We start from the raw sequence: 25,523 nt of genomic DNA on the forward strand, positions 1-25,523 counted from the left end.
AATTATAACATGTGGCAAAATAAAGTAAATGTAATGAACTTTTAACAGGAAAAAACCAATTGTATACAGACAACTCTGCCCATGCCCATCACATGGACTTTTCTAAGACAAGAGCTTCCATTCACCCTGAATACATTTAATTACTTACATTTAATTACTTCCATAAATATTACTACAAAAGAAACTCTGTCCTTTAATAAATCACTGTTAACAGGTTAGTGGGATACCACCCATTCCTCTGGTTCTTGCCTGCCATGACTTGGATCTTATGAGGGGAGGAAAGAGATTGATGGGATGATAACTGGAACCCACAGAATGACTACTCTCAACCCGTTACATTATTCTAGGTATTTTATTTCTTTTTCTTATCTTTTCTTATACAGTGGCCCGGATTGGAGGTGGCAGCCCGTTCAAGCTGACCCCTGGATCACGCCTGGGCTCAAGAGCGGATATCCGGCTGCGAAATCCTCAAGGTAAATGCCAGCCGGTGTCTTGTGGGGTTAATTGCCTTGTTAGTAATCCGCACAGCTGGTGGCTTCTGTTCCGCGCCAGCTACTCGCGTGGAGGATGTCCCCAGTTGCTTCTCTCAGTACGAGGTAATCACTCACAATCCTGTCTCAGTCACTTTTGAGTCAAAGGGGGATAAGGAGTTCCCCCTTGCCCATGTCTTGGCTTATTGCCACTAATTGCCTCATTAGCGGCTTGTTACGGGTGCCTCCCAGTCTCTCCCTCTGCGATCTGTGCTGGCCTGGCTCAGGGAGTCCTCTCGCCGTTAGTGCTGGTGCTGTGGGACCTGGAATCGTCTCTCCCCCGCTGCCCTGAGCTCTGGGGTTGTTGTCAGCATCCCTTCCCGGGACTCATCCTGCGACCCCCTTTCAAATTAGGGATGCCTTGCCTTGTCCCAGCACAGAGCCTCGGCTTTTCCCCGGACTTATCGCAGCCTCTGGAGTTTCGCCGTAAGTAGTTGGCGGCGTTGCTGACCTGCCACCTCCAGGATCCCTCAGTCTCGGTGCTTCTCTTAGGCCTCGGATTCCTTCACCGGATCCTCTATCTCTGGGGTTTCAAGCAGCCCCTTTTTCCATCTGTGGTGCCTGAATGCATTTTCTTCAGGACCTCCCCTTTCTTTTATTCCCGGAGGCACCATCCTATTGGCTGACCTTGTGGTGGGGTGGGGAATCTTTCCCCAGCTGTCCAGGATTTTCCCAAGTAACAGGGCTCCTAACAGGAACCCTGTTACACACCTCCCCCCACCCCCCTGGTCTCTTAGTCTGTCCCCCAACTTTTTGGGGGTCCCTTTCCTGGGAGGAGAGGGGTTGTCGAGAGGGGAGAGGGAGCAATGGGAAAAAAACCCAAAAGAAAAATGGAGAAGGAAGGGAAGAAAAAGAAAATCTCTCCTCTGAGACCCTGTAGCCGGGTCATAAAATTTAAATGTTTGAGTATGTCACCCAGCTTTTTCCTGAGTGACTACTTATTGTCTTCGTTGGGTTGAGTGTTCTCGCCATGGTCATCCCTGGGGCAGGATAGGAAATCTATGTTCTTGTTCCTTCTGCCAGCATGATGTTCTACTGAAAAACAGAACAGCTGTAAAGCTGTAAACCACCTCATGAGTCTTGCAGTATTCATTCTAGCTATTCGCAACCATCGTAGTGGTGCATGGTCGGTGATAAGCCTGAGCTCTCTACCCAGGAGATAATACTGGAATAGCTCTATGCCCACTGTATTGCCAGGCATTCCCACTCTATTGTGGAATAACGGGTTTCTGTTGGGTTCAGTTTTTTGCTGGCAAATGCCACTGGCCTTTCTTCTCCCTTCTCTATTTGGAATAGTATGGCCCCCAGAGTCACTGACGAAGCGTCCGTTTGTAGAAAGAAGTTTTTCTGGAAATTGGGTGTGTACAAGATGGGGTGCTGGCACTGGCTTCTTTCAATTGTTTGAATGTGCAGAGGGCACTTGGATTCCACAGAACCAGGTTGCAGTGTCCCTTAGTTAATTCTGTCAGTGGGGCTGCCTTCTCTGAAAAATTAGGAATAAAATGCCTATAAGAGTTGGCAAAGCCCAAGAAGGGCCGCAGTTGTTTCAGTGTTTTGCATAAGTGGTGTTGTCTTATGGCAGCTACTTTGTCGACCATAGGTTTTATGACACCCTGGCCTACTAGGAATCCGAGGTATTGCGTCTCTCTTTTCCCCCGTGCACATTTTTTTGGGTTGGCCGTGAGCCCTGCCTGCCTGAGGCTTTCTAATATCTGTCAAAGGTGTTGACGATGTGTTTCCCAGTTGGGTGAAAAAATGATAATATCGACTATATAGGCAGCTGCATACCCCTGGTGTGGAGCAAGTATCCATTCCATTAGCCTCTGGAAGGAGGCTGCTGCTCCTTGTAGTCCAAACGGCATTCTTTTAAATTGGAAATGGCGCCATGGGGTGCCAAATACTGTTTTTTCTTTATCTTCTGTGGCCATCAGGATCTGCCAGTATCCCTTGGTAAGATCCAAGGTGGAAATATATTGTGCTTGTCTCACCCTCTCTAACATATTGTCAATTTGGGGCATCAGAAAAGCATCGAAGGTGGCAATTTTGTTTATTTTCTGATAATCAATGCATAAATGGATCGATACATCATGCTTTGGTACCACCACTATGGGGCTTCTCCAGGGGCTTTTAGACTCTTTGATAATTCCCAGCTTCTTCATTTGCTCAACTTGTTGTCTGACTGCCAGCCACAGATGGCGGGGTCAGTCTCCTCCAGTGGTCTCTGATTACTTGACCCGGTGGGATAATGATGTGGTGGTGGACCCCCCTGGCTTCTCCTGGTATCTCTCTAAATACATCACGGAACTCCGCGATTAAGGCCCTCATCTCTCTTTGACAGTCGAGGTCTAGCTGGTCATCTATCTTCGGCTCTGGGTCCCCGTCAGATCTCAGATGATTGTTCCCTCTTCTTCAATTTTGTCCATCGGGTTCATTAACCAGCCGTCTCCCTGGCGCCACTAGTAGGTTAATGTGGTATACTTGTTTCCTCCGGGTAGGTGTTGTTCGCAAAACCTCATAATTAACCGGCCCCATGCGTTTGACCACTCAGAAGGGTCCCTGCCATCGTGACAGAATCTTACGGGTGTTGTCTGGGAGCAGTACTACTACCCAATCCCCCACTTTGAGCTCCCTCTTGATGGATTGAGCGCCGTAGTGTTGCTTTTGCCTTGGCATTGGCTTAGGTTTTTCTGGGCTATCTCCTGGGCCTTTTGTAGCCACTCCCAAAACTCTCCCACTACCTGTGGTTGCGATGTGTCGGCTCCTTCCTGTAGCCATTCTTCACATATTAAGTCTAACAACCTGTGTGGGCTATGACCGTAGGTTAGTTCAAATGGGGCATATCCGGCTGAAGCTTGAGGAGCTTCCCTTATAGCAAAGAGTAGCGTGGGTAGCATGGTGTCCCATTCCCGGGGGTCCCCCTGAATACATGCTCGGAGCATCCCTTTGAGGGTGCAGTTAGATTTCATAGATTTCATAGACATTTGGGCTGGAAGGGACCCTGGAGGATCACTGAGTCCAGGCCCCTGCCCCAGGGGCAGGAAGTCAGCAGGGATCATAGGATCCCAGCAAGATAAGCATCCAAATGTGTCTTGAAGGTGTTCAAAGTGGGTGCTAGAACTGCCTCCGGCGGCAGTCTATTCCAAAACTTGGGGGCTTGGATAGTGGAGAAGTTCTTTCTTATGTCCAGCCTGAATTGGTCACAGCAGAGTTTGTGACCATTAGATCTTGTCATCCCTTGGGGCGCTCTGGTGAACAGGTGTTCCCCCAAATCCTGATGAGCACCCCAATAAACTTATAGGTGGCCACAAGATCACCCCTGAGCCTGCGCTTTTCCAGGCTGAAGGGCCCCATGGCTTTCAGCCTCTCATCGTGAGGTCTGTTTTTCTGACCTCTGATCATGCACATGGCTCTCCTCTGCACCCTCTCAAGCTTCTCCACATCCTTTTTGAATTGTGGAGCCCAAAACTGGACACAGTACTCCAGCTGCAGCCTCACCAAGGCTGAGTACAATGGGAGAATGATGTCCCAGGATTTGCTTGAGAAGCATCTATGGATGCAAGCCAGCATTTTGCTCGCTTTACTAGCTGCAGCATCACACTGAAGGCTCATGTTCATTTTGTGGTCAACCATGACCCCCAAGTCCCTTTAATCTGTGGTGCTAACCAGCGTAGCACTACCAAACCTATAAGCATGCTGCATGTTTTTCCTCCCAAGGTGGAGAGGAAAAAATCACTCTACTAGTCCGTCAATTTGCGGATGATAGATGGAGGTGCGCAGCTATTTAATTATCAGCACCTGGCAGACCCCCTTTAACATTTTCAACATAAAATTTTTTCCTTGTTCTGTCAGGATTTCGCGAGGATTGCCTACCCAGGTGATCCATTTCAGTAGAGCCCCCGTTATGGCTGTAGCTGTCACCGACTTCAATGGTACCACTTCGTGGAATCGGGTAGCATAGTCGATGATTACAAGAATGAATTGGTACCCAGCCCGGCTATGAGGAAAGGGTCCGGCTATATCAAGGGCAATTCAATCAGAAGGATGCCTGATAAGGGGCACTGGTATCAGAGGGACCTTCAACGGCCTTATGCCCCCAGTTTTCTGGCTTTCAGGGCACTCAGCACAGAATTTTTCAACTATCCTATATATGCCCGGCCAGAAGACCCTGCATTTTAACCTTGCTTCCATTTGTCCCTTCCGAGGTACCTGCCCATGGGCAAAGTATAGGCCACCCTTATCAGAGCTTCCCAGTACTTGCAGGGTACCAAAATCTGGGACCTCTCTCCTCCCTTCTCTTGATTCTCCACCCGATAAAGGATGCCTTTCCTTACCTCGTACCATGGGTTCTATGTGATTCTCTGTGGGTCTAGGGTTCCTTCTTCCTCTCGGGCGAGCTGGGACTGCCACATGTTCCAGAACAGGGGTTCCTGTTGTTGTTCCTCTCAGAAGTGTCCTTTTCCTATGATTTGGTCTACATCCAGGTCTTCTTCTGGGTCCCCAAAACAGCTGGCCCGAAGGCTTCTTTCTTTGCCATCATTCGTTTTCATAAGCAGTTGCCGGATAACCTCTTTCAGATGTGGCCAATCTATCCCCAACAACATGGGACAGGGCGATGTTTCGGCCAGACCTACTGAGATCTCTTCAGTCTGCCCCAGTACCAAGAGTTTTACCCTCTTCCGTTCATATGTATAGGCACTGTTCATACAGATCATGCACACCAGGCTTTCAGGGCTTCCCAGGTGTGTGTGGGGGGGCGGGAACAGCTCCTTGTGTACCATCAATTGGGAGCAACCCGTGTCTACAACAGCAGGTATGATCGTGTCACCTATTTTCACTTCCACCATGGGCTTGGCTTTCTGGCCTTGTCCTTTGTGTTGTCCAAAACTACAGTCCATCTCCTCATTGTGCACAACATTCGCGGGAGTTGAGGTCTGGGAGCGCCTAGGACAAAACCGGGATGTAAGTCCCTTCTCTCCACAATGACAGCACGTTAGCTCCTGGGGGTTACATACACGGCCCTCCCTCCGTGTGCTGTCACTGCATCGTGGCTGAATGGGGTTGCTACCAGGTCCCCAGCACTGGGCCACTTGCCCTGTCTCGTTTAGGGATTTCCCTTCCTCCTTCAGCCGACACGTAATCCTCTGCTAGCCATAATGTTTCCTCCAAGGTTTTAGGCTGACGGCTCCACACCCATCTTTGAGAGCTGCCATGGAGGTCTGTCAGGACCTGTTCTAGGACAATCAAATCTATTATCTCCTAGGTGGTGCGCATAGATTAATAGATTCATAGATGTTAGGGTCGGAAGGGACCTCAATAGATCATCAAGTCCGACCCCCTGCATAGGCAGGAAAGAGTGCTGGGTCTAGATGACCCCAGCTAGATGCCTATCTAACCTCCTCTTGAAGACCCCCAGGGTAGGGGAGAGCACCACCTCCCTTGGGAGCCCATTCCAGACCTTGGCCACTCGAACCGTGAAGAAGTTCTTCCTAATGTCCAATCTAAATCTGCTCTCTGCTAGCTTGTGGCCATTATTTCTTGTAACCCCTGGGGGTGCCTTGGTGAATAAATCCTCACCAATTCCCTTCTGTGCCCCCGTCATGAACTTATAGGCAGCCACACGGTCGCCTCTCAACCTTCTCTTGCGGAGGCTGAAAAGGTCAGGTTCTCTAGTCTCTCCTCATAGGGCTTGGTCTGCAAGCCCTTAACCATACGAGTGGCCCTTCTCTGGACTCTCTCCAGGTTATCCACATCCCTCTTGAAGTGCGGCGCCCAGAATTGCACGCAGTACTCCAACTGCAGTCTGACCAGCGCCCGATAGAGGGGAAATATCACCTCTTTGGATCTATTCGTCATGCATCTGCTGATGCACGATAAAGTGCCATTGGCTTTTCTGATGGCTTCGTCACACTGCCGACTCATGTTCATCTTTCCACTTCCATGCCACCCAGCAGGTCATTCCCTAGGCTGTAGGTGTGCCGGACATTTTTCCTCCCTAGGTGCAGCACTTTGCATTTCTCCTTGTTGAACTGCATTCTGTTGTTTTCTGCCCACTTGTCCAACCTGTCCAGGTCTGCTTGCAGCTGTTCCCTGCCCTCTGGTGTGTCCACTTCTCCCCATAGCTTTGTGTCATCTGCAAACTTGGACAGAGAACATTTCACTCCCTCGTCCAAGTCGCTGATGAAGACATTAAAAAGTATCGGTCCCAGGACCGAGCCCTGCGGGACCCCACTGCCCACACCCTTCCAGGTCGAAACCGACCCATCCACCACGACTCTCTGGGTGCGACCCTGTAGCCAATTCGCCACCCACCGGACTGTGTAGTCATCCAAGTCACAGCCTCTTAACTTGTTCACCAGTATGGGGTGGGATACCGTATCGAAGGCCTTCCTGAAGTCTAAGTACACGACATCCACCCCTCCTCCTGTATCCAGGCGTTTTGTAACCTGGTCATAAAAAGAGACCAGATTAGTCAGGCACGATCTGCCTGCTACGAACCCGTGCTGGTTTCCCCTCAGCATAATTTGTCCTGCCGGGCTCTCGCAAATGTGAGCCTTGATAATTTTTTCAAAGATTTTGCCGAGGATGGAGGTGAGACTGACTGGCCTATAGTTGCCCGGGTCCTCCTTCCTCCCCTTCTTGAAAATGGGGACCACATTGGCCCTTTTCCAGTCCTCTGGGACTTGGCCCGTGCCCCATGAGCATTCAAATATTCCCGCCAGTGGCTCTGCTATGATGCTGATTACAGCATCTTCGGCTGTAATCAGCATGTGGCCAAATCCCGCAGTGTCTGAGCCAGTAGTCGAGGCTGTGCTCCTTCGGGGCGTTCCAAACTCAGAATTTGTGTTGATAGGTCTCCAGGGAGACCTCTAAACAGCATAGGGTCACTTCTTTAACTTTTTTGTAATCCTGAGCTTCCACCCTGCTGAGGGCTCAGTAGGCGGCTTGTGCTGGCCCGATCAGGAGTGGTCCCAGCCTGGCTGCCCAACTTCCGGGATCCCACTTAGCGGCCATCACCACCCTCTCAAAAGACTCCAAATAGGCCTCTACATCATCTTCAGCGGACATGCGGGGCAACCCAGTCCCTCCTCCTCTCCCAAGTAGCGTCTGTTGTGCCTCGATTTTCTCGCACAAATCTTGCTGGCGTGAAAACAATCGTATAAGAGCCTCTGCCTCTTGGGTCTGCATCCATACCATCTCCTCTAACTGTGGCTGCTGGCTTTGGAGGAGTCTCAATGTAAGGTTGTGGGCTTGCTGCCCATCAGTGGGGACCTGACTATCCATAGTTTCTATTATGGAGCCTTCGGTTCCCAGCCAATGCATCACTTTGTTATCGGGTTAGCAGGATACCGCCCATTCCTCTGGCTCTCTCCTGCCACGACTTGGATCTTATGAGGAAAGGAAAGAGATTGATGGGATGTTAACTGGTACCCTCAGCATGACTACTCCCGGCCCGTTACGTTATTCTACATATTTTATTTCTTTTTCTTATCTTTTCTAATACAGTGGCCTGGATTGGAGGCGGCAACCCGCTCAAGCTGACCCCTGGATCACGCCTGGGCTCAAGAGCGGATATCCGGCTGCGAAATCCTCAAGGTAAGTGCTAGCCGGTGTCTCGCGGGGTTAATTGCCTTGTTAGTAATCCGCACATCTGGCGGCTTCTGTTCCGCGCCGGCTACTCACGTGGAGGACGTCCCCGGCTGTTTCTCTCAGTATAGGGTAATCACTCACAATCCCGTTTCAGTCACTTTTGAGTCAAAGGGGGATAAGGAGTTCCCCCTTGCCTGTGTCTTGGCTTATCGCCTGTAATTGCCTCATTAGCGGCTTGTTACGGGTGCCTCCCAGTCTCTCCCTCTGCAATCTGTGCCGGCCTGGCTCAGGGAGTTCTCTCGCCGTTAATGCCGGTGCCACGGGACCTGGAATTGTCTCCCCCACCAGAGCTCCGGGGTTGTTGTCAGTGTCCCTTCCCGGGTCTCATCCTGCAACCCCCTTTCAAATTAGGGATGCCTCGCCTTGTCCCAACATAGAGCCTCAGCTTTTCCCCAGACTCACCGCAGCCTCTAGAGTTCCGCCATAAGTAGTTGGCGGTGTTGCCGACCCGCCACCTCCAGGATCCCTCGGTCTCGGTGCTTCTCTTAGGCCTTGGATCCCTCCACCAGATCCTGTATCTCTGGGATTTCAAGCAGCCCCTTTTTCCATCCATGGTGCCTGAAGGCATTTTCTTCAGGACCTCCCCTTTCTTTTATTCCCGGAGGCGGCATCCCATTGGCTGACCTTGCAGGGGGTGCGGAGTCTTCTCCCAGCTGTCCAGGATTTTCCCAAGTAACAGGGCTCCTAACAGGGACCCTGTTACACACCTCCATTTAGTAACTGTGGGAGAGTGGTGGCATTTGCTGCCCCTAAGCTAAAGATGACCAATATTTGTACTACTTGCTGCCTTATGACAGGTTTCTTTAATTTCAAAATATTTTTTTGCTTTAATAACTTTGTTGTTAAGTACCTCAGTGAGCAAGTCTGGTCAACTCTGCTCTTCTTGTGGAAGGGAATGGGGTGGGTGGACTCTGAAGTAAAACAGAATAGTTTCCTTTACCAAATTAATCAGGTTTCACTATTTTGGTACTCTTGTATTACTCTAGTTCTACTGGTTCTTTGACCAGCCACACTCTTCCAGTATAGCCAAGACCTGAATTAAAAAAAAATCTGCAGAAGCCATTTAAAAATGTCAGCTTTACTTCTACAGGAAGGGAAGAGGGATTCCTTTTTTCGTATTTCAAATGCTGCAGTTATTAACATCCTAGCAACAGTTCTTACCATTTTTTATCCCTGCCTTATTTTCTCTTCATTGAACTTTGAACAAGAATGATTCATTCTGATAACAAAAAATAGCAACACCATATAAATGGTGCATGAACACAAGGTTAAATTATCTTTTTGGTACAGTTCCTGAAATTGGATGCACGTATATTTATAATGAAGAGATCCTTTAAATTAACCTAACTTCTCTGTATTAAGTCTCTGCACATGTCTCTCTCTTACTATGCTTCTGAAATCCAAAAAGCCCAAATGGACATTCATTTCAGCAACAGGACTCAATAGCTAATTTTAATGGGAGTAAATATGTTCCTGTGAGCCACTCATTACATTTACCTAGGAGTTCTGAAGGAATGTCTTCCAGTCTTGTTTACTTGACTACTTTCTAATCTACCCAAGTATAAGAATAGGCAGTTACTACACTGAAATAATAGGATCTCTCAGGTGTTAAGAGCATAGTAAATGAGAATAGAATTGGTTCAATATCTAAGCTGACTTGTCTGTTTCTTGTTCATCCTGGACTTGGTTATGTGCTTTTGAGTAACCTTACATGATCTCAGAGCTAGATCCAGGACTGCACTTGTGCAGCTAAGGAGTAGAACTAATGAAGGGATTGTTAAACACTTCTATTTTTTCCACCAAAAATGGCTCATTAAACAAAATAAGAGTGGGATGGGAGTAGAATTCATCTTTAAATAGAATAAAATGGTTTGATCTTGGCTGAAATTTCAGTTTTTTGATAGAAAATCTGCTGGCATGCCATTAAAATATTTCACTTCTGACAAACAACAAAATTTGAACATTCTTACTTCAACTTTTCACTCTTCACTAGGGAAAAACAGCTATTTTAAGAGATTTCAGAAATTTTCTTTTAAAACTGGCACTTGACCAATCTGCTTGGGAAGGAAAGCAGAGGCAAAGATAGCTGATTTATTCTGATTCTAACATTAACTTGCTCAGTGGAATACTGAGATCACACAAAGCCTTGGTCAAAACACATTTGCTGGAAAAGCTGCAATTCTTTCATTGAGGTGCTTTCTCACTTCTCATTTCATTAAGATACTTTTTCCTCTTCTGTAAACAGCACAAGAGTCAGGAATGAGATAAAATGGCCATGAGTCAAGATGATAAGAATGAAGTACTTCAGGGTCATACCTCAACTGCCATTCTTTTGACTGTTCAGCAGACTGTAATGACTTAATCTCATAACATTTGATAATGTCATGAATGCCTTGAGAAACACAACTTGGCTTGGTTCTAATGATATTCTTATCCTTTTTCAAGCTCAAGTAAGTTTGCAGCCAGTTCACTTGCTTAGTCTTGTCTTTATCAGAATAACTTCATATAAAGGATGTAGTTTCTGAAATTGGTGACTTTCATTCTCACTAGGAGCATCTACACATGTCCCTACAGCGCCACTGTTACTGCGCTGTTACTGCACTGTGACGGTGGCACACGGTTATTTTCAGCCACTACGTCACTGTAGGAACACCCTATAGTGAGGGAGCGCGTCGCTACAACGACATAACTGTGGCATCGCAGCTTGTGCCCACGAAGGCTACGTCGCCATAGTACATTGCTATGGCGATGTAGTGTCTCATGTAGACACGCCCATTATTGCCTTAAGCTGTCTTCTATAAAAAAAATTTAAATGCTTGGATGTTTAAAGGACACAAAGTACAAAACAACTGAGAAGTCATATAGTCTTTACCATCATATGATAGATTTAATCTGAATATTTTCAGAATGACCCTATTTATAAACTAATTAAATGTTGGTGATACATACTTGAATATCATGTTAATATTAGGGATAAATACTGTCACTAAAACAACAATGCTATTTCACTTTGGAGCAACTAGCACATGTCAGAACAATTATAACCATGACTGAGATAAAAACATAAAAGTAGCCAGGAGCAGGAATTACACTGTGGTGGCTGTCAGATGCCAACCTCCGGTATCTATGAGGGATGTTTGGATAAGAAGACAACACTGACATGTAAATTGACATGTTCCAGCTTGTATACAGGAAGTTAGCCAGCTGCCTCAAAATTAATTACAAAGCAACCTAATTTTGTAACTTACATTTTATATAACTACCAACCTATAACACTTCCAAAAACAAATCTTAAAATAACACACCATATGTAGCACGGATAGGAAATGAAGCATAGAGACTTGTAACTAACATCTAGCACAGGAAAATTGTTTGTGTTTATGATCTATAAGTTAGCACAAGAGAAATGAGTATTGAAATGTACCTAAAAAGGTCATTAAGGACCTGACTTTTAACACTGTTACTGAGTAACAGAGATATGGTAGAGCAGTAAAGGGATTATCACTGTGGCTCCAGAGTCATGAGTCTGAGACTTGCATTGGACTGTTGTCAAAGGCACCCCTGTCAACCCAGCTGCAAATAGGTCCCCTAACATTTGGGCTGGAGAGTCAAAAGTGGCTGAACAGTGCTTGCCACATCACTCCCCTGTATGTGATTAGTATAGAAATTTGGGTACCATAACCATGCTAACCTGATGGACTAGCTAAGTGAGGACAGATTGTTTTAACCTCCTTTGCATTGAGCAACACAGTGTTTCACAAATGGCACACTGTGGGCACATCTACATCAGACATTTACTAGGAAGCAGACTAATTAGATTCACAGTAAACATTTTGCATCTACACATGTGGCCCTATTAGACCACAGGAAACTAATTAACTCCACAGAACGACAGTACTTTTAAATACTCTGCAGCACATGTGTAGACACCAAGCCAGCTGGCTGGGGCACAAGGATGCTTCAGTGTGGGGGCTACCTGCTGACTAGCCCTGCTCTGGAGCACCCTCATGCCCCAGCCAGCCCCTCCACAGCACACTGATCCAGGTCAGAGCAGGCCCAGGCTGGCAGGCTGACCTGCTGACCCCTCAGCATTGCAGGGTATTTACAAGTACTATCCTGCTGTGGAGTTAATTTGTTTCCTGTGGCCTAATAGGGCCACATGTGTAGATCCAGGCTTGGGCTGCTCCAACCTGGCTCAACATGCTGCAGTCCTGGGCACATGGTCAAATGGCGTGCCCAGGAGCAATAAATTCCAGTGCGATATGCGCTGGAGTTTATTGCTGCATGCTAAAAGCACGTGTAGACACACCCTGTAACAGTGTCCAAAGCTACCCCATGAGTACTGTCTCTCAGCAGTGCTAATTATCCTATACATAGTACCATGGGCAACTGATGCCGCCTTAGTCGGGGGGGGGGGCACATGCCCCTGCTGCGACCAGTCTCACTGCCTGGGGCTGGGGAAGGGAAGGGGCACGTGCCCCGCTTAACTCAAGAGGCACCAGACACCCATGCTCCCTATGCATCGCTGCTGCATAGCACCATGTGAGTGTTGCTAAACTGCTACTAATTCAGGAGGTAGCATATGCAGAACAGGCTGACATTTCTGAATGCCACTGCCTAACATGATAAGTTGGCAGTATAGACATGCCCTAAGAAAACCAAGGTCCTACCCCTTTAAGTCTCTTACCCCCAGCCAGGCTTCCTTTGGCAGTAATGCAGAATTTCTGTAAACAGCCTTGGCTGAATCTCAACTATAAAAATGGGCTGTTGGCCAGCCAAGTTTCAAAGTAAATACACAAGGTTAACCCAGCTGAAAGAAAGGCTTAAAACAAAAGGAAAAACAGTCTGATCTGTGGCCCACTGCCAATTCCACATTGCTTTCACAGGCAAGGGGATTATCTCACCTGCTCTTTTTCAAAATTTCTGACTGGATTCTGGGTTCCTAAATCACTATTCCTACACTCCATATTTTCCTAAACAAAACTGAGAATTTGTATGTGTACATATACAGCTGAAGAACTCACTAGCCTCAAGAGGTAGCTATCACAGTTTCTCTTGGGTATAAAAGTTAACTATTCCTTGGCCTACTTGATCATGGGATATAGACACTTGCCATGCCACTTTGCTCACATAGATTTTCCTCTTGTAGAGCTTGTAGATCACAAGTTCTGATCCTATATTCAAATCCATTAAGTAAATGGGGTTTTGTAACTTAGCAGGATTGGGGCTTGAAGAAGACTAGGTGAGGGAGCCTCAGACAGCTGAGCTATTCAGTAATAAAAAGGATGCTTTATGCTTACAACTGAAGCGTAACTGAGGGAAGAATTTGACTACAGTTCATTCTACACAAAATATAAATATATATATATATCTTGTAAAGTCACTTTGTAAGTGACTAAATGTTAGTGATGCCGTTGGAACCTTGACCTTTTTTTAAATCTGCAATTTTAATGATGTATTCATGTTGTCTTCCTAAATGAATAGATCTAATTTTAAACCACAAAGTTAACAAAACAAACATAAAAATCAATTACTGCCTCAAACAGTTGTTAAATGAATGACTATCCTGTAAAACTGCAACCTTGTCCATCCTCATTCATGCCTTCCCTGCCACCAACCATCATTGCTTTAGGTATAAAGTATACGACCTTGAATGTTTTATTTAGTAGCCCCCAATGGACTTATCCTCCATGAATTTGTCTAATCCCTTTTTGAACCCGGTTATACCATCTGTGTCTGCAACCTCCTGTGGCAATGAGTTGCAGAAGTTAATTAGGTGCTGGGTAAAAAACAGTATTTTCTTTTGTTAGTTTTAAAGTTGTGATCTGTTTTAAAACTGTCTCCTCCCAAACACCTTGTCCAATCAGTGTTCCTTAGGTCGTATTTGGAAAATCTCAGATGTGAGGTTTCTGTACAGGCAGGACAGCACACCGTTGAGGTTTACACCCAGGTCCTAGTTTAGTGCTTGCAGACTGCAGTTTGCATGTTCCTTCTGGTGACAGCCAGGTGGGGGAGTGCCTGTGATGCAAGCAGTGCCTTCTGGTGTTGTCCCTCAAGGAGAAGGCAAGAGAGCTACAGGAGGAAGTAACAAGGCTCAGAAGCCATGAGGACTTCGTTGATTCCATGCTGGAGAAAACCTCAAGGACTGTGGAGGAAAGACTGCCAGAGGTGGTTCTAAAAACAGAAGAGGGCATGGACTCCCAAGAAGGTAGAAGCTAGAAGCTTGTGACCTGTGGCAGTAAAAAGAAGTCATCATCCCCACCTCCAGTGGTTTGCCTGGAGAAGATATATGGAGCACTAGGAACAGAGGAGGAGGAAGAGGCCAGGTCAGGAAACCCCAAGGTGGGGAGGGTTGAAACCACTGCCACGAAGAAGCAATGGCTGGTGGCGGTTGGAGACTACCTTCTGTGGGGGACAGTGTGATCTATCTGCCAGTCTGACCTGTTGTCCCGAGAAGTCTGTTGCTTGCCTGGAACCTAGATTTTGGATCCGAGATGTCATGGAAGGATTACAGAGACTCGTCTGACCCTCTGACTACTACCCCATGCTGCTCATCCATGTGGGCACCAATGATACTGCTGGGGTGACCCTGAGTAGATGAAGAGTGACTACAGAGCTCTGGGTGCAAGGGTGAAGGGAATGGGGGTGCAGGTGGTGTTCTCTTCAATCTTTCTGGTCAAGGGAGGGACCTTGGCAGGAGAGAACACATCCTGCAGATCAATGCATGGCTGTGCAGGTGGTGTCACCAGCAGGGATTTGGTTTCTTTGACCATGGGATGTTGTTCCAAGAAGAAGGATTGCTAGGAAGAGATGGGATCCACATTACAAAGAGCGGGAAGAACATCTTCACAGACTCGCTAACCTAGTGAGGAGGGCTTTAAACGAGGTTTGCCAGGGGATGGAGAACAAAGCCCCGAGGTACGTGGGGATGAGGCAGAGGAGTTGCACTTTATGTAAAAGACCTGCATGATTGTTGAGCTCCAGTATGAAACTGGAGATAGGCTGTTGAAAGTCTCTGGGTTAAGATCAGAGGGGAGGGGAGGGCTAGGATTCAGAGTGACCTGAACAAATAACAGGATTGGGCCAAAAGAAATCTTGTGAGGTTCAATAAGGAGAAGTGCAAAGTTCTGCACTTAGGATAGAACAATCCCATGCACTGCTACAGGCTTGGGATCAACTGGCTAAGCAGCAGCTCTGCAAAACCAAACCTGGGGGTTACAGTGAAAAATAAGCTGAATATGAGCCAACAGTGCGACCTTGTTGCCAAGAAAGCTAACAGCATACTGGACTGTATTAGTAGGAGCATTGCCAGCAGATCAAGGGAAGTAATTATACGCCTCTATTCAGCACTGGTGAGGCCACATCTGGAGTACTGTGTCCAGTTTTGGGGCCTCCACTATAGAAAGGATGTGGACCAGTTGGAGAGAGTTCAGTGGAAGGCAATGAAAATGGTTAGGTGGCTGGGGCACATGACTTCTGAGAAGAGGCTGAGGGAATTGGGATTATTTAGTCTACAGAAGCAAAGGCTGAGGGGGGATTTAATAGAAGCCTTCAACTACCTGAAGGAGGGTTTCAAAGAAGATGGAGCTGGACTGCTCTCAGTGGTGGCAGATGACAGAACAAGGAACAATGATCTCAAGTTGCAGCAACGGAATTTTAGTTTGGATATTAGGAAAAACTACTTTCTCACAGGAGGTTGGTGAAGCACTGGAACAGGTTACCTAGAGGTGGTAGAATCTCCACCCTTGGAGTTTTTTAAGGCCTGGCTCGACAAACTTTGGCTGGAATGATTTAGTTGGAGATGGTCCTACTTTGAGCATGGGGTTGGACTAGATGACCTCCTGAGGTCCCTTCCAGCCCTAATTTTCTATGATTCCTTAGATTGTATTTGGAAAATCTCAGATAAACCTACAATTAGGCCCTCATCTTGCAGTTGGACTTGCACTGATAAACCCTTATTTTTTTTCCAGTCTGGCTGAAATTAGTATGGCATTATATGGGCACAGGGGTTGGTATGAATAAATCCAACTGCAGGACTGAGCCCTCAGATTGGGTAAAAGGTCTCAAAATTCATGTTAAAAAAGAGCTTCATACTGGCTTTAATTTGTGGGAAGGTAAGTTTCTCTTATCTCTTAGCTATAACATAGTAGTCTTGAGTACTTCTAACTTTATAAACTACCACTTTAGAATTATGTGATTATAGAGTTGATACTGAAAGCTTTCTTTAAAGAAAACAAAACCAGGGATGTCATCGTCCTGCTCTACTCAGCCTTGGTGAGTCTGCAACTGGAGTACTGCATCGAGTTTTGGGCCCTCCACTTTAGGAGGGATGTGGATAAACTTGAGAGTCCCGAGGAGAGCCACCCACATGATCAAAGGCCATGAGAGCAAGCCTTATGAGGAGAGTCTGAGGGACATGGGACTCTCCAGCCTGGAGAAGAGAAGGCTCAGGGGGGACTTGGTAGCAGCCTATAAGTATATAAGGGGGGTGGCACCAGGATCTGAGAGAACAGTTATTCACCAGGGATCCCCAAGGGCTAAGTAGTAGGGGTGTGCAAAACAGGCTATATTCAATTTGGATTTAGCCTGAATCAGGGACAGTAATTTAATTTGTTGATTTGGATCACTGTCCCGATTCGATTCGACTGAATCCGAATCTGAAGATCCAATGCTGATTCAGAGAATAGCAATTCGGCCATAGACACAGCTTTAATTTTTTTTTAGGGGGGGGCATGTGCTTGGCAGCAAAGCTGGAAGTGGACTGGAAGTACTTCCGGTCCACATCTGGGTCCATGAACGCATGGCCCCCGCCCCCCCGCAATACCCCCCGGTTCAGCGATCAGCCGCAAGAGGACCCTGGGTTCTCCCCAGACCCAGGAAGCACCAGTCACCAAGCCAGGGGGCGTGCAGGGGGGGAGGGTGGGGTCCCCACGCGCTCCCTGGCAAACCTGGAAGTGGACCGGAAGTGCTTCTGGTCCACTTAAGGGTCCACTGCCGAGCGTGCTGGGGATCCCCCCATGCTCCCGTAGAACGCTCCATCCGCCCCAGCATCTTAGCATTCACAAGCCACCTGTTGCCTTGAGGTATGTAGAAAAAACATTTAAAGCTGTGTTTATGTCTGAATCATCTAATCTTTCTGAAGCTCTGAATCAATTCAGAGGGTTCCGATTCGATTCAGAGAGATTAAAAGGTCTCCTGATTTGATTTGGATTTGGAGATTCAGCCACTGAATTGGGTCATATCTCCATCGAATTACATCAGCAACCGAAGGTTCGCACAGCCCTACTAACTAGGCCTAACAGCCACAAACTTCTGGAAGGCCGATTTAGACTGGACATAAGAAAACATTTTTTTTACAGTTCGAGGGTCCAAGGTCTGGAATAGACTCCCCCCAGAGGTGGTGCAAGCACCTACTCTGGGCTCATTCAAAAGGTGTTTGGATGCATACCTTGCTGGGATCATTTGACCCCAGCAGACTTCCTGCCTATGGCAGGGCAGCTGGACTCGATGATCTCCTGAGGTCCCTTCCAGCTCCTAATGTCTATGAAACTGTAGTAACTAGTTGCTTCCGTAGATTCAGTTCTGCTACTTAGAAATTGCAGCTGCATCTGTGTTCATGGCAGGGAGTGTATGTTTGTGTCTGCGTGTCCATATGCACAGAATGAGTGAAAGTAGAGTGCACGCCTGTCTGTGCACGCGCCTGCCTGTGTGTGTACATTTTGCCATAGCAGAGGACGGGAATGGGTAGCAGGGAAGGGAGGCAGGCATGTGCTCCCCACTCCCAGCCCAGTGGGGTCCACCCAGGCCCTTTCCTGCCAGCACCAGGAGGAGAAGGGACCCCCTATCCCCCCGCCCCCCCTCCTGCTGCAGCCCAGCTCCCATGGGGGGAGGAGGCCTCCAATTCGGGGTTTGCCCAGGGCTGCAATACACCTTCATCTGCTGCTATCACAGTGAGCTAATGTGAACACTCTCCATCTGTGCTCTATTTTTTGTGGTGACAGATACACTTTGATTTGGTTCAAGATTTTTGTCTTTTAATCCAGAAAAGGCTAGGGTCAGGTTATCTGTTTTCTCTACTGAACTTGCTATGCCCAGTAGGAAAATTTTGATCAGCTGACTGAGGGCAGGAGGGACTTTATTAAAGGATCTAATTGATGGTCAGTGAGATGCTGATGCCTATGGACCATACCTCTGCAGAAGCTCATTCTCTGCTTGAATCTCAGGTTTTACAGCACATGGCAAGCCAGAAATACTTGAACTAGTATTACCTCAAATATTGGCATGATAATGATACCCGATGCAGGAAGAATTGACCAGAATCACTCCTGCGCTGCAGTAAACTGGCTTCAAGAACAGGAGAGGAAGAGACTTCAGCTTAAAAGAGGTACAGCTATTAAATGTACTTTTTAATAGTATGAGGACTAAGATTCTGTGGTGATTATCACTTGAGAAATGCCTTTTTTAAATATGTAATAAATGCTCATTGCTAAATACTTCCTAGGCTAACCTCCCTTTAGTCCTTAGCCTCTACAACATTAATATATTGCAGACATTAGATCAAACGAATGCATCTCCCTGCCCATGTTCTTTACATAATGGGTAATATTTTTGTTCATTTTAAACAGCTAAAACAAATGAGGCTTCTTGGGAAACTATTCTACGCAATCATTCAGGAAGCGATTTTGCCTACCCCATGGTCAGCTTTAATTTGTCTTACTAGCTTTTTTGAAGCAACTTCTTTAATTGGAAATTCCTCTCAGTTTTTCCCTCAACCTTTCTTTCTTTAACCGACAGCCAGAGGGTGAGGTATATTAATAGCTGCTGCATGACTCAGAACTGGTAACTCAAGTGCCTTCATATTGAGCTTTGCTGTTTGGTCTTGCTGGCTCTGCTGTCACTTTACACAGAGCACATTTGCTATCTTGCAAGCAGAAATAAATAGCAAAGCACAGTAGCAGCTGGTTTTCCCTCAGGATATTTTTTCCAGAACTCTTTGTTGCTACTTCCTGCTTTCCCACCACAGGGACAAAGCAATTGTATAGGAGGAACAATATTCAACTACACTAAGAGGTGAGGAAGAGTTTCCACCTTGAGGGACAAAGAAAAGGAGCCAGAGCCTGAGCACTCCTTTTCCCTGCGCGGGTGTATGTGGCTATATGTCGGGATGTAACAGTTTACTGACTGAGACTTCCCCTTCGGGACCACTTCTGCTTGAATCTTTCCATCTCAGCAGCACTATATCATGGAGCCACAACTTTCTTTTGTGGCAGGCAGCAGTAGCCAGGATATGGGATTAAACTCCCAGTCAACCTGTGGCTGGTGACGGGAATGGCTGAACTCCAGAGGAAAGACAATGACTGGAGAGTATCACACTCCTGTCACTTATCAAAACATGTATCATTTTCTGTCCTGATCCAGGGAAAACAGTTTAACAGGAGAAATCTATATTAACTTGCGTCCAAGTCCCTGCTGTGTTCTGTATCCTTCTTCAACACCCTCCTCCACACACAAGGGCAGAATTAATTTTTCTTAACTGTTATTTTATTATTGAAATCACCTGTGTACCCCTGGTCCTCTTCAGTTTATGCCCTGTTAAAATTCTCCTCTCTCTTAAGTCCTTCAAAGTTACTTTCTAGTAATTACCATTCCTCATGTGTGTTGTGTATGCTCGCTTAGGACAGTGACTGGTCTCATGTAGAAGGCAGGGGAGAGTTGCACCTTACAGACTAACCAAAGCAGGTGGGTGTATATTTTATCTATCTATAGCACAAGCTTTCCTGAGCTGAAGCTCCCCTCATCAGATCCTACCTACCTACCTACTTATAGCACAAGCTTTCCTGAGCTGAAGCTCAGTCATCAGGTGCTATTTATATGTAGCACAAATTTTCTTGAGTTGAATTTCCCCTCATGAAGTGCTTGCTGTCTGTCTGTCTATATCTATGTAGCACAAGCTTCAGCACAATGCCAACTCTCATGAGAAAAATCAAAATACTCCTGATTTCCAAGTCAAATTAACTCCAACTCATGATCTGACAGAGATCAAATCTCAGGATTTTTTTTCTTCTGCCACCTGTAGAGAGCGCCAAGCTGGTAAGTCTGTGGAGGGGAACGGGGAGAGGCTGGGGCGCAGATTGAGGCCCCCACGTGAAGGAGGGACGTAGGGCAGGGCTGGGGTGAACGGGGTCCTGGGGCGAGTCATGCAACAGAGCCCTGGGCGTGCATGCACATGCGTCCCTTGCTCCCAAGCCACAGCCCCCCTGGTCCTGCCGCTGCCCCTCACTCCTGCCACACAGGATGTGTGGACTCCCCCCCCCCGACAAATAACCCTCCCCTACACACTTCAAAAACAGCATCTCGTGATTTCCACTGCAAATCTCTTGATTTTTAAGAGTCTGTCTCATGATTTTTGACAGGACGTGGTTGGCAATACTGCAAGCTTTCAAGAGCTGATGCTCACCTGGTCAGGTGCTGCCCATGCTAATCTGTCTACAGCATAACCTTCCCTCAGCTCAAACTCATTTATCATGTGCCGTCTATTTAACGTGTAGTATAAACTTTACTGAGCTGATGCTCTCCTCGGGCGCTGTCTGTCTGTCCGTCCCTCCGTCCCCGTGAAGTCGCCCGCCCCGAGTGCGCCTCTCCCGGACTCTGGGCCGGGCCGGGGGGATTGGCTTTGACCGCTGCCCTCATCTGCCCCTTGCCGGGCCCCCGGGCAGGTCGCTCAGCCGCGCCGGGCTTTGCTGCCTCAGGGTGCCCCCGGCCAGGACGCGAGGCCTCGGGGCGGAGGAGGGACACAGGGAACAGCGAGAAGTCAAGAGCAGCGACTCCCGCGCCGCGGTATGAGCGGAGCCGCGAGCGCCACCAACCCCGAGGTACTGGGGGGTGGTGCGGCAGGTCGTGAGGGCAACGGCTTCGCGGCGCCTGCTGCGCACGCGCAGCCTCGCGCGCCCGCCCCGCGGCCCAATGGGAGCTGGAGGAAAATCCGAGCGGCGGCCGCTGCCGCCGCCATATTGCAGAGCTGTCAGCGGCGGCGCCTCAGCTCGTCTCCCCGGCGGCGCCGCGAGCTGCTGCCCGGCGGCTCCGCCGCGCCTCCTGCCCGGCCGCGGAGGGGGCTGCGGGGACCCGCCCGCTGCCGGGCCGAGGCCCGGCACAGCCCCGCCGGGCGCGGGGCCCAGGTGAGGAGGGGGCAGGGGTGGGGGCGCGCGAGCCGCCGGGGACCCGCCGCGGGCCAGCCCGCCCCGCCCCCCCCGGCAGCCGGGAGCGCTACGGAGCGCCAAGGGGCCCAACCCGGGGCAGCTCCGGGGGGCGGCGCTGCCCTTGCCGGGACTGGCTGCGGAGCGGGGTCACCTGTTGCGGCCGGGACGGGCCAGGGTCCACGGCCTGAGAGCGACCTGCCACGTCCGCTTGGGCCCGGCCCGGCCCGGCGGGGTCGCCTGCCCGCGGGGGGCGGGATCTGTAAACCTGAGGTAACGCCCCCCCGTAGGCGCCGTGGGACTCCCTGCCACAACGGCCTCGCGGGGGGGGGAGGGGATAAATAATAAGGAATCGCTCCACAGACCAGGGCCCTGGAGCATCTGCTGCCTGCGTTTGGTGACAGAGGTCGCCTTTCATGTCCCCAGGGGCTGGTCTGCGCCATGGGCGCGACTGCACGCAGCCCTTGTAATGAACCAGGCTTCTGCCCTCCCCTGGGATTGCAGCCGCCCTGCCAGGAGCAGCTCAGGCCTCTACAGGTGCTGACTGTCAGCCCTGCTGCACTCCCGAGTTCCCTCGCTCCTGAGTTGTGGGTGGTGGGGCCCAGTGCTCTCTGGGAACACCCTGCATGTGACTGGTGGTTGAGGAGGTGCGAAGCCATGCGTGTGGCACCACGCAGGGTCGCTGGGCGCACTAGTTGGACGGCCTTTGTTACGGTGGATGGGGAGTCAGTGGGGTCTGAGGTCTCGGCCTGCTCTTGTCATCGGTGAATGTAGTTGTAGATGGGGAGCAAGGTGGACTCTCTCTTTATATTGGTGGTATTTGATTGCGTGCCCGTAGCACGGGGACATTTTGGGAATGAATTTGCTCATTTGCCACTTTACGTAGTCAAAGTGCTATATCAATGCCCATATTACAGTCAGCCCTTACATAGTACAGTGGCATTATGTGCAAAATGTGAAGGAGAACACGCTATGTACCAAGCTGTCATAGTGTCATGAAGACTGTACCCTGAAAGTCTTCAAGAGGAGACTGGATGGTCACCGTACTGGGGTTGCCTGACCCCACTTGTCTTTCCTGCCTGGTGCAAGGGGCTGGACCCAATGATCTTCTAAGGTCCCTTCCAGCCTCTCAATCTATGAATCCAAGACCAAGCTGTGGTCACTTTTTGGCTTCTTGTGTTGCAGTCTAGACACATACTTATGGTGGATTGTGTTTTATAAACTTTCTTGCTCTAGCATCATAGTAGAGCCTGTGGGGAAAAATGAATAGGGTGACGAGTTAGTATTCCCAGGTAAGCCATCTCCTGGAGGGCAACTATAGGGCAGTGGCATACTTGTATGTTCTGTACTGTAGTGGCATAGTTGTCATGTCATGCCAGGTGGCCAGAGATCAAAAGTATGTTATGGTTTTTTTAAAAAAATCCCTATTAAGAAGGGATATAATTGCTTGTCTGTGTTGTCTGTGGCGTTCTCGGTGAACTCCTATTAGAGAGGCTTTGCAGAAGAGTCTAAGGAAGTTGGCTCTAAGGTCCCTGTGGGGAAGCTAGCTAAATATATGGTAAGATGGAAGAGAACAATGTGCATGTCTGTTTTTAAGAGCACAGTATAGGCTTTTTAAAAATGCTTCTGGTTTTCTATAAAATATTCACTTAAAGGAAGTGGGGGAAATTTTGCGGGGAAGGGAGAATGGTTTTGGACATAAGTGGTCTGCTGAAATAATTGTGAGCTGGGGATTGCAGCAAAGGTCTGGTCTTAGAATGGAAGAATCAAGTATCTTATGATTCCTCCTGCAAAAAGGAAATGAAAGAGTCCTGACACCTAGTTGGTTAGTGCTCAAAAAGAGGGATTAGAGATATGGTTTGTCTGGGAGCAAGTAGTACTTTGAATTAAGTACAATTACTTTAAATGTACATTCTGATGATGCCTGGCTCTTATTGCACAATCTTTCAGTGTTATGCAAGCTTTTAGGAAAGGGGGGGGGAGGGGGGTTGTTTTTGGCAGGTGTTGGAGGGGGAAGTATGAGGTAGTATTTTTTGTATTGGACAGGTTAAGTACTGTCAAACTCTTGGAACTGTCATATGTTATTTTTAAGTTTGTCAGGCTGCAGGCGGGGAAGGATATGCAAGGCTGTGTGTAAACTACAAAATTGTCCAAGTATCACAGGCTTTTGAAAAACTCTTGATTGTTAAAGGGCGATGCATATGTGAATATAGTCTCTCTTGCATGCTGAATGAGTATACTTGATAGTTAAATGGATCTCTCCAAGTATTTGACTATTTATCAACATTGATTAGCTGCAACTATGGGATTATTTTATATTAGTAGGCTAATGATTCTGAACTGTTATTGTTATTTTCACTTACTTAGGAATTGATTAATGCCTCTGTGAACGGATATTATTTATTTTTCATCCAGTCACGTTGCTTTATAATATGGACAGAAAGAGACTGCATGGGCTGTAGCCTAAAAGATTAATGTATATTACACATCAACATTCAGAAGAAACCAAACTCAATTTATAAAGAGGAGGGTGTAATTGACATAATTCAGGTTAATATTTGCAGTGATTTTTTTTCTCCTTGTATTTTAAGTTTATAATATTTTAAAGGGTTAAATTACTTATTGGAAAAGAATACATGTATTCTAAATTGGAATGCAGCCAGTATTATATTTTTAATTGCTATCCTTTTAAAAACGTTGTCAGCAAGGAACATGGTTATTTCACACTGAAACAAGTAAACACTTAGAGTAATCCGACTTTTGTAATGCCTATGTTCTTGCGTAACAACAAATGAAAGATTTTCACCCTTTGTCCTGGTGTGAAATTTCAATCATTTCCAGCTATTTCAAGGATGAAAAAAATCCTCTAATAAATTAAGGTTAGGATGCATTTGCATAATTTGTTTAAATTAAATTAACAATTGGCGCTAACACATTGTAAGGGTTTAAAATAAGCAATAAAAATTACCTTAAAGAAATATTCTGCTACTGCTATTGCAGAGGTCGCTTTCAGGCCTATTTTTCTGTGATACTACTATAGTTTTATTTTAATGGTGATAGTGGATAAGTGAAAATTTACCTTGTGTTCATCTGACAACCTTTGACACTAGCTCTGAAACAGTCTGAACGGATGTTTTCTATACACTCTACTTTCTGCACATCTGATGGAGCTCTTGCTCTCTCATTTAGCTAGTCTATAAAGGTGCCTTCTGTGATTGGCTTCAGACTATCATAGTTAACTACCTCTATTTCAACATAAACATAACATAGTCTTTTAATACATACACATTTTAATGATAATATTGTAATTGTGTGTTTTGTTTTTTTTTCTTAGACATATCAATCTTTGAAGGCTTTTTTATTTTGGGGGATGTCTATTTTAGAAAAATCAAGGAGAATAATATTGAAAAACAGGTTGATTTCATAAAACTCTGCATTAGTTTTTCAGAAGCAATGGAAATTCCTTTTACTTGCTTTAAATAAAATAAAGAGTTTATAGTTCAGATGTATATTTTTCCACTGCCAATCAGGTATACATTTCAGTTATTACCTGTTGCTATCTCAGCATTACCCTCTTTGTGTGAGACTTGACACACAAGTCTCTTTGGTTTCAGTATGGGACATTGTATGGGCTGTTCTACCCCATGTATTGCGAACAGATGCGAATTGTGGATTGTGAGTATCTATAGACATTCTAAAATTTGCAAAAGGGATGTTCCTGTGCGATTTGCTGCTCGGTATCAGTACATCACTGTTGGAAGACATAAGACATCTTCGTTTTACTCTGATCTAATGCCTGTACTGAACTTAAGGAAGTGTGCTATTAGGGATCCTCATACCTATGCACCTAGGTGTGTTATTAGAGAAGATGATTACCATGCAGGATTCATACATTCCTTTGGGGGCTCTGTTTCTGTGTTGCTAAAATTGTTTAAGCAGCTCCCTGTTCTATAGGTATTCTACCTACAGCTGTCTTATTCAGGTTCAAAGATTTTTACTTACTACCACTATAAGCTAGTAAACATATGAAATAAAATAGCTGGTTCTCATCTCAGAAAACTGCCTGCCAAGTCCTTCTTTGCACCCGAGCCTTGGTTGTTGTTCATCCGTGTACAATAACAAATAAAGACATTATTATTTATGTATCTCAGTA

At 47.0% G+C, this 25,523-nt stretch overlaps 1 protein-coding gene and 1 long non-coding RNA gene across 3 annotated transcripts in view; one reads left to right on the plus strand and one right to left on the minus strand.

Moving 5' to 3' along the window:
• The window catches only part of LOC109281840 (uncharacterized), a 48,250-nt gene extending 27,164 nt beyond the window's left edge, over positions 1 to 21,086 (minus strand). The window contains exon 1 of the long non-coding RNA XR_009459095.1: positions 20,635 to 21,086. This is a non-coding gene — a long non-coding RNA (uncharacterized LOC109281840). The remainder of the gene's footprint in view (positions 1 to 20,634) is intronic.
• Positions 21,087 to 21,225: 139 nt separating this feature from the next.
• RDX (radixin) overlaps positions 21,226 to 25,523 on the plus strand; it is a 62,317-nt gene continuing 58,019 nt past the window's right edge. Inside the window, exon 1 of one of the 2 annotated variants that reach the window (XM_059720758.1) lies at positions 21,226 to 21,352. The gene's annotated coding sequence lies outside the window, so the exon portion shown is untranslated. Of the gene's footprint in view, positions 21,353 to 21,570; positions 21,644 to 25,523 lie in introns of those variants that run through there. The other variant, XM_006272347.4, reaches the window with a different exon arrangement.

The sequence above is a fragment of the Alligator mississippiensis genome, chromosome 1 (genome assembly GCF_030867095.1).
Source record: "Alligator mississippiensis isolate rAllMis1 chromosome 1, rAllMis1, whole genome shotgun sequence".
NCBI classification, from domain to species: domain Eukaryota; kingdom Metazoa; phylum Chordata; order Crocodylia; family Alligatoridae; genus Alligator; species Alligator mississippiensis.